Below are 16,854 nucleotides of genomic sequence, written 5' to 3'. Positions count from 1 at the left end.
GGCTAGTCTCAAGATTACAGAGAACAGGAACATAGACCCTTGATGTTAGAGGGGAAACTATGCTGTTTGTAGTGAGGATTTGAAGGAAAGGCCTTTCCTCACATTTTATTGGGTCCTATGAGAGGAGAACGCTTCATTGTAGGGCCTGAAGTAATCATGTGTTTAGAATTATCTCTTTTATAGCTAGAATGAGCAAGACTATGGTCCAAAGTTGGGCTGGAGGTAAGGTTCTGAAAAAAGCATTTAACCTGACCAGTAAGAGACTCTCAATTCTATCCTTAGCAACACAAGAAGGAGAAAGAAAGGGAGTGTGTGGGGGTGGGACAATAGTGAGTCCCTCTATAGTTATGGCAATGTGTCATTGGGGGTACAGTTCAAACAGGATCAGAGGGTTTGAATATGTGGCATCAGGAAGTCATCCAAATGACCCTGCCTCCCCTCATACCATGGTTGTCTCAGTACCTTGTTTGTTTCAGTGCCTTCTTTGTCTCAATATGTTGGTTGTCTCAGTACCTCAGTTGTCAGTATTTTAGTTATCTTATGATTTTAGTTGTCTTAGTACCTCCATTACCTCAGTACTTCAGTTGCCTCAGTACCTCTCTTTAAGTTTTCACTTACATACACACTATACTATGGGGCAAGTTTCTTGGGCGTCAAGATGAAAGAATCAAAAAGGACTTACATTTGATTTGCAAATGGCTTATCCTGGTGTATTTGTACAAACTACAAATGAAGGACCCCATCATAGTTTCACTTAGGAATCACCCTTTAAATCAAAAGGGAGTGAAAGTCTTTCCAGTTATGAACCTGTGGCCCATTCTGAGAGGGACAGGAAGTAGCCAGAGTTGACGAGTAGTTGTATCAGCTCCTTTGCCTGGTTTTAATGATGAAATGCCCAGATCAAAGCAAGGTGATTTCCAGGAGAAGACAGTTGTTCTGCCTCATAGTTCAAGGATACAATACGGTCCATCATGATGGAGAAGTCTTGGAAGCCGGAGCTCAAGGCAGCTGCTCACTTTGCCTCCCCTGTGAAGGAGCAGAGAAGTTTCCCTACCGGTGCTCAGCTAGCTTTCTCTTTCCTGTGAGGTTTGTATAGGCACTACTAGAGGGTGTGGCTCTGTTGGTGTAGGTGTGGCCCTGTTGGAGTAGGAGTGTCATTGTGGTCGTGGGCTCTAAGACCCTCATCCTCACAGCCTGGAAGTCAGTATTCTGTTAGCAGCCTTCAGAGGAAGATGGAGAACTCTCAACTCCTCTTGCACCATGCCTACCTGAATGCTGCTATGTTCCCACCTTGATGATAATGGACTGAATCTGAACTTGTAAGCCAGAGTTAACTAAATGTTGTCCTTACAAGAGTTGCCTTGGCAAATACATAGGCGAATGCCAGCAGCAAACCACTGAACTGAGAACGGGACCCCCGTTGAAGGAATCAGAGAAAGGACTGAAAGAGCTTGAAGGGGCTTGAGACCTCATATGAACAACAATGCCAAGCAAGCAGAGCTTCCAGGGACTAAGCCACTACCTAAAGACTATACATGGACTGACCCTGGACTCTGACCTCATAGGTAGCAATGAATATCCTAGTAAGAGCACCAGTGGAAGGGGAAGCCCTGGGTCCTGCCAAGACTGAACCCCCAGTGAGCGTGATTGTTGGGGGGAGGGCAGTAATTGGGGGAGGGTGGGGAGGGGAACAGCCATATAGAAGAGGAGGGGAGGGTTTATGGGGATGTTGGCCCGGAAACCAGGAAAAGGAATAATAATCGAAATGTAAATAAGAAATACCCAAGTTAATAAAGATGGAAGAAAAAACAGAAAAGAGTTGCCTTGGTCATGGTATCTCTTCACAGCAGTAAAACAATAAGACAGTGGTCCAGGACCAAAGTTAAACAAATGCCAAGAACCACTTTTAGGGTGAATCTTCTACTATCAGTCTAGATAATTTCTCACAGGACGTGTCCAAAAGTTTGTCTCCTGCATGATTTCAGATTAATTATCATCTTTAACTGTCACAGTAGCTAAGTGAGGGGGACTGTAGAGAAAAAAGACTGAGAGATGGGAAGGTCCAGAATAGAGGATATAGCTCATGGTCTGGGAGTGGGCATTTAGTGTAAGGTTACGTCTATACAATCATAATGTACACTCTGAATACCTCAAGAAAACAGACATTGGTGTTGACAAGTCCATGATAACTGCATAACACTGCCTGGCAGACATGGGAGATGAAATAATGAAAGACATGGAGACAGTAGAAAGACCTCGCTCTCCATAGCCACAGGATTTTCTGGTAGTAGGAGACATATGTGCTATGTGCCAGTGTGGTGATTTTCCTCCAGCAACCTCCTTGGCTACTTGGTGACAAGTTGGTGATGGTATTGTGCCTTCACTATTTTGGAGACCCAATAGATAAACCTAGCAAGAACAGCTGTCCATCAGGATTAAGTTTGCCTTTCTCACCCATGGATCCTCACTCAGGACCACTTGTGTAGAGTGTGAGAAAATAACAAGGACTTCCAGATAGTAGAGCACTCATTCAAAGCATCCATAATTCCAGGGTATAGGAATAGGCTGATGACCATGGGGATATCACATAACATTCTCCAGGAGCATCCCGATCATGTATCAGAATCCTCCACTGAAGGTAAATTGAAAAAAAAAAAGTTGCCCTGCTTGATAAGATGAGATGTTATCTTTTTAGCTTCTGTGTGCCCTAAACCAGACATTTGTGACCTGCTGTGCCCCAAGGAAATGAACAGATTGACTTGTAGTCCAAGAAAGGAAACAGAGGCTGCCCCATTTGTTATTCTTTTCTACGACCCAGTGTGGGTTTGCTTATCTAGAAGTTCCATTTTTCACAGGTACTCCCTTTTGCCACGACATATAACTCTGCTTCTTGAAGTAACTCTAAGCTACAACTTCTCTCAGGGACCTCTGACTCTGTGTATTCAGAAAGCATGAGGTGAGAGGAGATGAAGTTTATTTATGAAGTAGGAAAATGTGTCTGTCACCCAGTTAATTCATTTGGGTACACATTGATGCCCTTTATATTTTGTTTGTTTGTTTGTTGTTGTTGTTTGGTTGGGCTTTTTGTTTGTTTGTTTGTTTGTTTGTTTAACCATGAGCAGATGTGTTCAGCACTGTCAGCATCTCAGGATGATATGATGACTCCAGGAAGTAAAGGTTTAGGTCTGACTACCAGGTACAATATCAATGACCTCTATGGAAACAGCAGAACAATGTAGAGAGTTAATATTAGCAACAAGGGAGAAAAGGAGAGCTGGGTGTTTTGGTACTTGCCCAAGGCTGAATAGAGATAGGGGATGCAGGCTATCCCACCAACTTCTTTCTTCTAGTTTATCATAAGAGAGATGCTAGGCAATCTAAATGAACAGTTCTCTAGACTTGTGAAGTGAGTATCTATGACAGGTAGAGGTGAGCAGCCATTAAACTGTATTTTTCAGGTTAGAATTTGAGAGGATCATTGGGTTCAGTGTAGTGGGAGAAACTCTCCAGCTGCCACTTTGGACTGCCTTCCTCAATATTCAGGTGGTGCATGGGCTCTGTCATTGTTCCTGGCTACTCATGGACTAGGGCAGGTGTCATTGAACTGGGGATTTTCTGCCTCGAGTGAAGTTCTCTTGCACTGTTTGATCTGGAGCTCATCTTTGGTCTGCAAGAACTTTCTCTGAGCTTCTCTGAAAACTGAGAGTCCTGCCCAAGTCTCTTTCTTTCTGTTACTGCTATCAAAGTGTCAAGTTAGCAACAAAGATGAGAAGCTTGTGCTTCCTGCCTACTACTTGCCTTGCAGAGACATCTTTCCTAATACTTTCCCATCTTTCCCATCTACTGGCACTTCTCAGAAGTAAATCTTGGCTTTAAAAGTTCAACTTTCCTTCAGGTCTCCTGCTCATTTGTACCTGATGGTATGGACAGCTGCGAGCAGGAGGGGCCTTGGGCATGCAACCTGGGGACTGGCATTGGGCCTATACTAACAGCAGCTCAGTGTTCTGCCTTTGTGTTGCTTTGCTAGGGGAGTACAAAGAGCATTGTTTGCCATGCTAGGGTGCTTCAGCAGCCTAAACTGATTATCTCACAAGTCTGGAGGTTGGAACTGAGCTCTTGTCTAACACAAAGCTGTCAACAGAGGTGATTCTTTTTTGAGGCAATGTCACTCATGGATTTTAGAAATTGGATAGAATATATCACCCCAGATTCTATCTTCCTGTTCATATGTCATTGTTTTCAATTTTGCCCTTTTCATAGGCAAGTATATTTAATTAGCACCCATTTTGTGAACTTTTTGTAACTTACCTATCGATATCTTCAACCAAAGATCATATTCTGAGTAGTGAGGGTTACAGTTTTAATGCAGAAATTTTACTGGGAGTTGGTGAGTATATATTTTTTTATCTCCAAAGCAACCAGTATTTTAAAATCCCAAAGAGACTTTATTTTCACTGGATCCTACAAAATCATTTGGTGCTCTTGTCTCTGGACCATCTCTTCCAGGCTTTGGTGCACAAAATGTTAGGAACTCAGGATAGTTCTATATCTCTTAAAAATAATTAATGAGTAAATTTCTCAGGGAGGCTTCATTGATTAAGACTGGTTCATATATTTCTTATTAATTCCTATAGCTAATAAGGAACAGGGTCTTTATATAATTAGGGTAAGCACTTGCAATTCCCTGGTGACATCAGTCTAACCTGGCTGCTTTTATAAGGTAGAACTCATTCTTATCTTTCCTATTTATTCTGTGGTCACAAAGTGCTTCTGCTGTTTAAGATGTATCTGTGTCTTGAAAATGTAAAGACAGCCACTGGAAAAAATCAGTCATTTGTTCTTAATTTAATGGTAATTTTTAAAAGTTGATACATTTTAACATTAATATTAGTCTCAACAGAATTTTTTTGTTTTGAAGAGGTTAATATTTAATATGTATGTATACTTTCTGTAAATAGTTGTTTGTGACTGAAATGGCATTTTTATACTGCCCCACTCATGGTTGATTGTATTTTTCTTGTCCAAAATGGATGTGAGACTAACTCAGTTGGTCAGAATGTAAGTGTATCAAAGGGATAGGGTCTTTATTGGGGTAGTTTGATTGAAATATGGTCTCTATGGTGGGCCTAAACCAAAGGGGGCTTTGTATAAGAAGAGTAGATCTTGGTAAGTGTTCTTACCATAGAATCAGGACAAACCAAAGCCAAAGCACACAAGGAAACCCTTGGGGGGGAGAGATATGTTTATTACTTTAATTATGATGATGGATGTAAGCATAGGACTAGACTCATTTCATTGTACACATTGAACATGAATGGTTTTAATATATTAATTATGCATCAATGACACTATTTAAAATAAAGAACACAAGCTACGCAGAAGGAAGACCACATGAGGACACTTGGAGAGTTGGACATTTGTTAACATTCTGTCTAAACTCCACCCCCATAGTTACCTGGCAATAGCCAGGTATGCCTGACACTATAAAAGGGGCCCCCTCCTCCCTCTCTTGCTCCCTTTTTCTCTCTTGCTACTCTTCCCCTCTTCCCCCTTTGTCTCCTCTCTCCCCATTCCCTTTACCCCTTCTCTCCACATGCTCATGTCAGGCCTCTACTCCCCTTCTATTTCTTCTTCTTCTTCTTCTTCTTCTCTCTCTCTCTCTCTTTCTCTCTCTCTCTCTCTCTCTCTCTCTCTCTCTCTCTCTCTCCTACTAAACCTCTTAACTTCCCTCCCCATGTCCTGAATAAACTCTATTCTATACTATACCATCATACCATTGTCTGATTGGTCCATCAAGGAGAAGGGGTTCCTCAACATGGGCCGGCAGAGGTACCCCCTTCCTCATACATCACCACACCTCCATAGAACACAAACCCCTCTCTTTTTCTTTTTATAAACTCATCAGCGTCTATCAGTGGAAAAGGTGATAGCCTTTTCTCAGAAGAAAGCCAGCAGTCTCCTGTCCTCAGTTTTCCAGTTTGTAGAACCAAGTGAGGCTATATTTCTGCCATTTAAGCCTTCCAGTGTGTGTTCCTTTGTTACAGGAAGGCTAGCAAAGTAACACAATGCCTAAGTGTAGGAATTTATGTAATTAATGTAATTGGCCTCACAGATTATTTTTCCTTCAGAAAATGAAGCTGGTTGAAATACCTTCTAAGACTTTCTATGTTTGATATTATCTTTCTGTTTCTCTCCCCTCAAATTCCAATAAATTTCTCATTTCACAGCCATTTTTCATCAAAACTCTGTGAATATTGCTTCATTGCCTCCTGTCATTTTCTGTTATGAAAAGAATTTTAATATAACATGAAGGCTTTATCTTGCAGATAATCTCTTTAGTTTTCTGCCTTCATCTTGTAGATTTTTGTTTCTTTTATCTTCAAAATACAAATATATTGGGTTTGTGGTGTTCTTCAGAGAAATATAACCGGAAGTGTGTGTGTGTGTGTGTGTGTGTGTGTGTGTGTGTGTGTGTGTGTGTGTGTGTTTGGGAAGAGAGAGAGAATATAAATGGAAACTGGCTCATATAGTTATAGGTCTGTAATCTAGAGAAGTAAGCAAGCTGATGGAATTATTCTGTCCAAATCCAAAGGCTTGAGAACCTGAGTGCACTGGTGTGCATGTCAGAGTAGCAAAGCCCAAGGACCAAGAATAGCATTTTCTGAGGGCAAGAAAATGTAGATCTCCCAGCAAAGAGTCAGGGGAGGGCAGTACCAATAGACCAGTTTTACCTACCCACAGTGGGTAAGAATACCTTGCTTCCTCAATGGATTGCACCATATGCTAAACTTTCCCAGAAACATTGTTATCCATTCCAAAATAATACATTACTGAGCAATGCTTAGGTCAGCAAGCCGACTGTCATTAGCACAATAGACATAATAAAAATGTATGTATTTTGTTTGTTCTGTCTTGTTCTCAGAGCCCCTTTGACCTGAACTGACCTCCCCGCCCCACCCCCACTCCCTCAGCCCCGTCCCAGGTGCTCCTCAGGACACCCCACCCCCTCATCCCCCATCCCAGGTGCTCCTCAGGACCTTTTATTACTTTGAATGTTTCTTCTCTTCCTCCTCTCGAAACTGTTGTCATGGGTGTCATTGTCTCAAAATATCTTTTCCAAATCTCTATTTGTTGCACGTAATTTTCATACGAACCCTTAATTCACATACATTGACCAACCTCCATAGCATGTTCTGCCTTAGAAGAGCAGGGTTTGAGATGATTCTTATGAAAAATCTGCTGCTTTGTTTGCGGTTCTGCGTGGACCTTGGTTTGCTATCCAGACTGTTGGTGGCCATTTCTTTGTGCTAGTCTGCTGTTCATCTCTTTCCCTCCATGCAGTTTACCATTGCTGCGAGTTCTACTTGTGGCCACGTTCAGAGATAGTTAAGTGCATTTCTTGGTTTAATTCTCTTTCTCCTTTCCTCTCTATCTCTTATCTATCTTTACAAGGGAAAGGTTCAACACTGACAGTTCTGGTGAATTCTAACAGATACTTTGTGATGCCCTCTTCGTCCTTTCAGTCTTGTGGTAGAAGGAAAGAATGCTTCTATATTCGTTCTACTGATTTATCTACTGACCTTGGCTGGTGGGTGGGGATAGCTGACAGTGGGCATCCTGACACTATGTCAAAGAGCTTCTTTGCTGTTTCTTTTCTTCGTTGAGACAGTTGAAACAATTCCTCCAGTCTCTCATCACAGCTCTAGCCACTGAGAAACATAGTACCTTCATTGTCTGGGCTAACAAATCAATTAAATAGTTATTTTAATGGCAATCTCTATTTTCATCTTAAGTATTGCACTCATAGAGTGTCACCCACTCCTCACAGTGTACAATTGTGACTCACAGATAGCTTTTCTTCCATAGGGTTCATATCTGTTTCCTCCTCTTATATATATATGCATATATGTATATGTACATATGCATATACTATATGTTATCTGTATAGCATGCTAAATCCCTACCTTTTTGGGATGGTGGGTTGACATCTCCCTGGTTTCCATTTCTTGCACAGAGTCCTTCCAATTTGACATGTGTTTGCATTATTCAAGCACATACTCAGCCTCTCAGTAACACTGTTACAAATCCTTCCCATGCTTTTTCTTGGTGAAAATACTTGTGGAAGAGCCACTTTCTTTTACCAATAAGAAGACTAAGAAATGTGTATCAACATTGTAATACTGGGAGCAACAGTGGTAGCATAAATGGTGAGGTGAGGGCTTATTGTTATCTTTCACATGTATCTTTTTAAATCCCATGGAGTTGTTTACCATCTGTGAGCCCTCAAGGAAACCATGAAGTGTCACATATCAGCCCTGGCCTTTATAAGGCAGAATTAAGAATATACCTTTCCAGGCTATGATGAGGAATTTCCTAACTTTGAACACATACACAACATTTACTTTTCAAATATATACATGTGTCCACATGTGAATTTGTATATTTATATGCTGATTGTAATATACACTCATATATAGTACTGTAAACACAATATCAGACTATATTCGGGTGCCTCTTGATCTATGATTGTGAACATTTCAAGGAAACCATCAAATGCATTTGACACATGCAACCTAACAAACATCAGAGCTCAGCAACACAGCCCACCATAGGGCATGGATCGTTTACCTTCAAGATGGGATGACAAGTCGCACTCCTAGCCTCTGCCAGTCATCACTGTATATTGCTAGCCCAGATGTACAAGAACTTGGAGTACTCTTCTCAAGCTTTTTATCTGAAGCTTAGGAAGGAAGCACACTTGGCTTTTGCTCTGTGCATCAAAAACACAGGGGTGAAACCGTGCAGCTGTTAAGCGATGGAGCCAAAACATGAACTAAGCCAAGCTGACTTGCTTTGTAAACACCTGCCTTGCTGCCTCTCTCATGACATCACTCACCAGACATTGCGTGTTTGTGAGTGTGTGTGTGTTTCAGATGTTAAATGTTTCCAGTGATACAGGAGTTACTAATGGACTTTTGTATAATCATAAACATTTGCACCCAGAATGTATTTTTGAAAAAAGTCTATCACTATAATAAACACATGTTTAACATATTTGTCTTGGACATGCCTATGTCTCATACATAATACAAAGAATATCAGAAACAAGCTTTGGAGAGAGAAATAGCCAGTGAATACATGACTTGGGGTTCCTCGTGTGTCTTTGTATTGACAAGAAGAAAGAGAAGAATATATTGTTATTATTAGTTTTCAAATGTTACCTAGAGATGGAGTAGGGATGTTCTTCAGTGGTTTGCTATTTCTTTCACTTTGTGCAAGTTAATTGTCTGATATTTACTATAGACAAACCTTTTAAAAAATAATTTTTCATAGCACTTCATTCCTTTTATATAATTACATTTTATCTTCTGAGATCCTTTATTATAATTCTTCATTTTTACCTCTTCTTATATAGTGTTACTTTAGCAGCATGGAAGTCTTTCCTTTATGCTATTTGGATATCAAATTAATAGGTAAAAAATTTGTATTTGTAGATGTGATAACTTCATTGCTAATTCTACGAGTTCATTTCTTAGAGAATTTTTCATTGCTTTAAAATATTTTTTATTTTGTCAGTAGTACTATTGTGATGTTCCTAGTAAATACGAGCATGTGAATTTTGGTATAATCTAATAATTGTGAAACAAAAGAAAACATTTCAAAATTTGACCCATTATTTTACTCTTTGAGATGCCCCTACAGGGTTAATTGTGACATGCTAATAATTGTAGGAGTAAGTTACAAAAGTGTATATCAAATGACTGCTAACAACAGAAATGTCAGAAGTAGAGTGATAGATTGTGGTACAGTACAGTGGAGTGCTAATCATAACCATAATATTGAAAGGTGAAACATGGGGGTGAAGTACTGTATGTAGAAACATAAATTCTGTGGAAAAAATAAACATATATATATATATATATATATATATATGTCACAAATCAAAGTGTTGGTAGTGTAAATTTTAGTGTTTTGAGATGTCTCAAACCCAGGAGTTGGCACATGCTTAGTAAGCATGCCAGCAATAAGGTACACGCCAGGCCAATGGATGAATCTTTTTAAAATATGGTTACTAGAGACTATGCTATGGCTTTAAAATATAATGTTTTATTAATGGATGAGAATTTCATGCAGTATATCTTGATCATATTCATCCCCACTCTCACTTCTTCCAGATACACCTTCACATCTCCACCATCTTCACGTCCTCCTTTATTTATTCATTTTTTAATATTCCATTGGGCCCAATTCATGCTATCCACATGCTTAGGAGTATGGAGCTTGATCCATTTACCAGAGACCACACCCTTGAAGAAAATTAACTCTTTCTCTCTCGGAAGTCTTCAGCTCTCAATTGCTCCTCAGTAAGGGTGGAGACCTGTGAGCTCGTCTCCTACCAAAATGTTGACAGGCTCAACATAGCACTGCACTCAGTGCAGGCAACCACACCGTCAATTGTGTCACGTGCAGAACACACCTTTCTCTCCAGTCCTCTTTGACCTGTGACCTTTAACTTTTTTTTTCTGGTCCCTTTTCCAAGGTGATCCCTGAGCCTGGAGTAAGAAGGGTGGGATACAGTTGCCCCACTGTGGGTGAACACTGCACTATGCTAACTATGTCTTTAAAGTCGCAGATGAATTACCAAGACAGTATGGAAATTTTCATATGTGTCGTATCAGAAGGGACAGCTTATTATGGAGTCTTCTGATTTGTGTTTGTCTCTCCAATCATTCGGCTCCTTCTTGAGTTATGTCTTGTATCAAATCCCGGTTATTTCTTATGGACCTTGATTTGAGCTTTGCTTAGTGCTTTGGCTTAGAGTGTTTCTTTCCATCTGTAACCCGTATCCTCCCAGATGTGGTTAGTTCGGTAGTTAGGAATGAGGACTTTTGGAGAAATTATTTTATAATCTTATAACGAAACAGCTTTTCAGTAGACTCATGTCTCTTGTCTGGAATATTCTTAAGGATTTTTCGAGTCTAGTCCCTTTCTTCTACCCCAAGGAAGAAGCTCCTGAGAGCCATGTGACTAGAGAGGCAACAGATGTCCTTTCCAGCTGGCCTAATGTGTTCATCGTGCAACTGAACATTTGTTTCAGAGCGGAATCATTCTAGTCCTTCCACATCTTGTTCCTGACAACCACTATGATGTCCTCTCCTTCTATGAGTCCATGTTAAAGAAATCATACAGTATTTGATGGTTTCTGCATGGTTTACTTCACTTGATACAATGTCATCTCATTGAGGTTGATCTAAATTGTCATAAACAGTGGGATTTTCTTCTTTGTTAGTGGTTGAATTATCCATATGATTTCAGGCGTGCATATGTGTGAATGTGTGTGTATTATTGTATTACTGGGTTGTTAGTATAACTCATGTATATAACACTTGCCAGCATGTGTGACTCATTCTCTTCGATCTGGAGTGCCATCAAAACTATGTATTGTATATCATAATTTCTTTATCATTGATCCACTGAGAAACTCTTAGATTGGTTATATAGTGAATAACATGATAATAAATATGGGATAGACATTTTTCTATGATATAGATTATATTTCCTCTAGAATTCTCTGAAGGAGGCTTGCTAAATCATACGTTATTTCTAGCATTAATATTCTGATATGGATTCCCACTGTTAAACTTTTCTTCCCTTTTCATTGTCAATAGCCCTGGTTTTCTCTTGTCTTTTTATTAATAGCCCTCTGTAATCAAGCAAAGTGTCTCATTATTGAGGTTTTGATTTCTGTTTGTTTAATAAGTAGTGATGTTCATAACCTTTAAATGCACCCGTGAGTCACCTGTGTGTCTTCTTCAAAATAATTCTATTCTTTTCTTTTGCTAATTCTAAAATGGAGTTATATTTCTATGGATCTACTTGAGTTCTTTATATAGTTTAAATGGCCACTCATTTTCAAACATGATTTGCAAATATTTCCTGCTATACTGAAGATTGACATTTTAATTTGTCAATTGTTTTATGAATAAACAGATGAAATAAAAACAACACCCTGCAAGACAATAACACATGTTAGTAAGGAAACCATGGATTAAGAGACAGTCAGGTTAGGACACAGTATCACCTATGTTTAACATAGAGCAGTTCTGACATAGCTGCTTGTTGGCAGGGTGTGCAGGTCAACTGAGGCAAAGTCCTGAGAACTAGTCCTTGCTTCTTGTGCCATAGGCTGCTCTGCAAATGTTTGAGAAGATACAGGTCATGGAACTACTCTGGGATTGGGTTTCATAGATCCACATGTCAAAAAGGAAACATGATCAATTCTACAACTCACATCACTCATAGGATATAGAACAAAGTCAGTAACTTATGAGAAATATATCTATTTTTAGACATGGGTAGGAAAAAACAATCCTCAATAGTTCTTCACAAACAGACCTTTGCTTGATATTAAGAAAACTGTTCTCAACAACACCAAGTGGCAACAGCTCGCACTGTCACAGGACAAAGTTGATTGGGATGACAGCAGAAAGTAATCTAGTAGCATGGTGACCTCAGAAACATTTCCAGGCAGTAATCCTGGATAAGTCATGTCCTTTCTTGCACTATTTACTTCTAGGTCATATCCAGAGGAATAGAGACTTAAATTTTATTCACTAGGTTTGTATATTTATCAAATGTGATAAAATATAGTGATTAATTTGAATTACATGAGTGTATGTATGCACATGTGCTGGTATATTTTTAGCAGGCCAGAGACATGACTGAATGAGTTAAAATTCAGCAATAATTTATAAGATATGATGCAATTCCAAATGACTTCCAATGATTTTAATTGCAGTTCAAAGTTCATAACAAATAAACACACAATCAGATTTAATAACATTAGAAAATATATAATCAGGAGTGCAGTGCCAGTAAGAACAATAGAAGGTGAAAAATGGCAACAAACTAGCATTCCTTGATCTTTGTCCTGTGAGAAACCCAAAGGAATTAATTGGCAGAATTCTTCCATAGTTTGCTTATCTGATGATCAACCTGCCTCCTTCCTGGTCATATATTCAAATAACCTATATGGTAATAGATATTTAAAAACATTCATGTTTATTATGGCTCAATTCACAATAGCTAGGAAATAGAATCAATAATATGTCCATGAATTGATGGAAACAATGGAAAAAATGTGTTATAACTACATAATGGAATATTACTCAGCTGGAAAGAAAACTAATATCATTAAATTTGCAGAAAATAGATGAAACTGGAAAAATTATACCAGGTAAATTTTCTCTCTCGCATACATGGTTCTTTACTTTGACTCTTGTTTGTTTTGTATGTTTAACTCAGACAACATATAGAAGCCAGAGAACTAGAGTGGGCTCCTTAACACGGGTAACAGCCCAATTCAGGCAAAATGAAGTCATAGTGGAAAGGTTCGAGCATGAAGAGAATGGAGAACAGGAAATGAAGTGCTGGTTGACATCTTAACAAAAATAGTGTGTGAAAAAGCCATGTGGAAACCAAAGACAAAACTCAACTAAAGGAGATAGTAGAACAAAGGTGAAATGAAAACAGAGGTGGGGTACAATTAAAGGGGTAGGTAGGTACAGAAGGTTTTGGGAAGAGAGAGTAGTAGGGGGACCAGCATAAATTAAAGATAAGTGAAGAAACCTAGGAGACTTTCTAGTTTCAATGGGGCTTCTTTTGAAGGGAAGATAAGCATCTGATTCAATCCTACCAGAGTGTCCCTAGAAGAGTTGATGATACTCAAAGGTCGCCTGTTGAATGAGTGTACAGGAGCTACTCTTGGGCTAATGGAGAATCAGGGATGGGCAACTGGCACTCAGCTTCTCCTGAGTGTTGAGCGTGGTAAGTGGTCTCAATGCCTTACATGTGATGAGACCAAGAGTATGAGACCTTCCACGAGCAATCCAGAAGGAAGGTATTCCTTCAACTTCCTCATGAATGTGCCTCTCTGTGTCCTTCCTCAACTAATAATAAAAACAAAGCAGTCAGGAGTCAGTGTAGAAATCCTCTGTAATATATTCTAGAAAGAGTTGAGAACTAGGTCATTTAGAACATAGAAAATTTCAGACATGAGTTTTCCTTTGTTCCCTTCTCCTCCAGTCCTCTTGTCTCTTTTTATTCTTCTTTCTCTAAAGCATCTGGTTCCCTCTAAGTACAATTCCCTGCCCTTAAACACTTCCAAAACTGCAAGTCTCTCACCCTTTATTATGTGCAGAATTTGCCTCTCTGGCCTTATTTCAGTGCTCAGCAAAATTCCTTCTGGTTGGGAGCATCCAACTTCCTTCACATGTATTGGAGGATTAGATAGGTTTAATAATTCAAAGGGAGCTTTATTAAAATGATTAGATGTTGTTAATAATTAATGGATTAACAAGAAATTAACATTTCTGATATTAAGCCTGGCCTAGAAATGGCACATTGTAAAGTTCTCTCATATATTTCAAACCATGAAAGTATACAGCATTTTCTTTGTAGATGATGAAGACAAATTAATTTTAAGACGATGGAAGTAAGGGCCTATTGCATGACTCTTTGTATTTGTGGGTTCAAAGTAGAAGCAAACATAATGCTCCCTATTGAGGAAAGACAGTTACTTTTAGGCTATTCAGATACACCATAATGCTTTCTGATGGCTACTGGGAATAAGTTTTCTGGATGTCACAAGGAGAGTGAAGAATATAGTGAATACCGTGTAGGTATTTTAGGTTAGATTGTATAGGACAAAATTGGGAGGTTTGTTATTATTGATTTCAAAGTCATGCTGGCATTCTTGTTTTTCACATTTTCATAGTAAAATCTTAAGTAATCTTCTCCTTTTGCTGAAATATAATTTTATGACCCCGAGAGACAATCACATTAGCATATACTTATATAATTTTATTCTGAGTAGTCTTAAGAACTAGCGATTTCATCACTCTTCAGAACTAATGATTAAGTAGATATTACCATTTTTATTATTATCCTGTTAAGTGTGGCTCGTCTCAGCATTTCTCAGAATTTTGTCTTGCTGCAAATGATCAGATACTGTATTCTGGCTTTCAATAGATTTTTATATTCTGTGAGAAGCTATGGATGGGTCTGTCCTATGGCCAAGAATGCTTTATACTTTATCTCCTCATGCTTTAATTCTATCCCCATGCCCAGGGCATCTGATATCATTAAAATTTGTGTTTACTATGAATATCCTAGTAAGAGCACCAGTGGAAGGGGAAGCCCTGGGTCCTGCTAAGACTGAACCCCCAGTGAACTAGATTGTTGGGGGGACGGCGGCAAGAGGGGGAGGATGGGGAGAGGAACACCCATAAAGAAGGGGAGGGGGGAGGGGGATGTTTGCCTGGAAACCGGGAAAGGGAATAACACTTGAAATGTATGTAAGAAACACTCAAGTTAATAAAAAAAAAGATTTAAAAAAAATTTGTGTTTACTTAATATTAACCTAGCTTTGATTAGGGAATTAGCAATGTGATGATAGCGATATTGGCCCAAGTGGTTACATTCACCTCATCAGAATAAACAAACAGTCCAGTAGGATGAAGAAATAACTTTGGCTGGTGGAAAACTCTACCCGTCAGTATAGTTACTATGTAGACCTCCTTGTTCTCATTTTGGGAAATACACCAAGTTTATTGTCACAAAATTATTAAAGTAACCTATATGCTAGCTAAAAATAAAGAGCTGAAGGTGAGCCAACCTTTTCCTAAGTCCCATGCTGTGTTGGATAATCACAAGTGCATCAGGCTATGAAATGCTCGACCAAACCAAAGCCATGCTGAAGCTATGGCAGTGGTTACTTTTCTGAATCCCCTGTCTAAGAATATTTTCCATAAGCATTTCCATTCACTTAGTGTTACTGCTCTACCACACACTTCATTTTTTAAAAAAAGTACTCTCTTAAAGTTTCTAGATTCAATGCTGACTATTGTTATAAAGACATAGCTGTTAAACATATATTTAACATGGGTCTTTCCAGCACACTGTTGTATGATCAACCTGAATGGCTGGCATCACTTCATGTGGAAGGAAGAGCTTTTTCTATTTTGAGCAATAAGTATTTGAAAAAAATATTGAGTTTGATGATCTCAGCATGAATAGTAGCTATATTTTGTGCATGGCATGTTTCTGAACAGATTAATAGAGCCAGTAGCTAAACCTCCATGGTTGCTTTTATAATGGTCTGTTTTATTAAATGAGTGGAAGCATGTTGAAACACCTTTACATATTCGATGCTATTACTGAATTTGTAGAACTAGGGATAGGAACATTTTTGAGTATAGAGCAGAGTGTTGGCCAATAAGAAGTGCCAGGGTCACATGTAATGGCCATTAAGGTACGTTCAGAGTTAGCAGGGTAGGGTTATTACTGAAGTACCTTCACTGTTAGCAGGGTAAGTAGGACACTGGTGGACTCATAGTGTTTGCAGTACACAAGTAATCATGACACCAAGGCATCCTTAAAATTGAAGTCCTTGTTGGAAGTCTCCCAAGGAAGGACAAAGTCAAGTCACAAGTTCCCATCTCAGGGTCAGACCATAATAGGTACAGGGATGAAAGAAGTACAGATGCTCTGGCCTAGGCAGCCACTGTGCTGTGAATTGCCTTTGTGCTGCGTACTCTTCATGGTATTCATTAGTATCTTCTGTCCATGTTAATGCCTGCAATTGATTGACTCAGATGCCCATATTCCCTGTCAGTAGCATATTACGTTCATATTTTCTGTTTCCTTTTGTTTTACTCTCTCCTTTCTGTCCCAACCTCTGTGTTCGTGCATGTAGTATATGTACACATGTGTGGGCGTGTGTGTGCATGCCACACCACATGCTCACAGAGAGGTCAGAGGTGAGGTGTCCTTCTCTTATCATTCTCTACGTAA

This window comes from Rattus norvegicus, chromosome 9 (assembly GCF_036323735.1).
Source record: "Rattus norvegicus strain BN/NHsdMcwi chromosome 9, GRCr8, whole genome shotgun sequence".
NCBI lineage: Eukaryota > Metazoa > Chordata > Mammalia > Rodentia > Muridae > Rattus > Rattus norvegicus.
The sequence above is the reverse complement of the archived record's forward strand: the minus strand, read 5'-3'. Positions refer to the sequence as shown.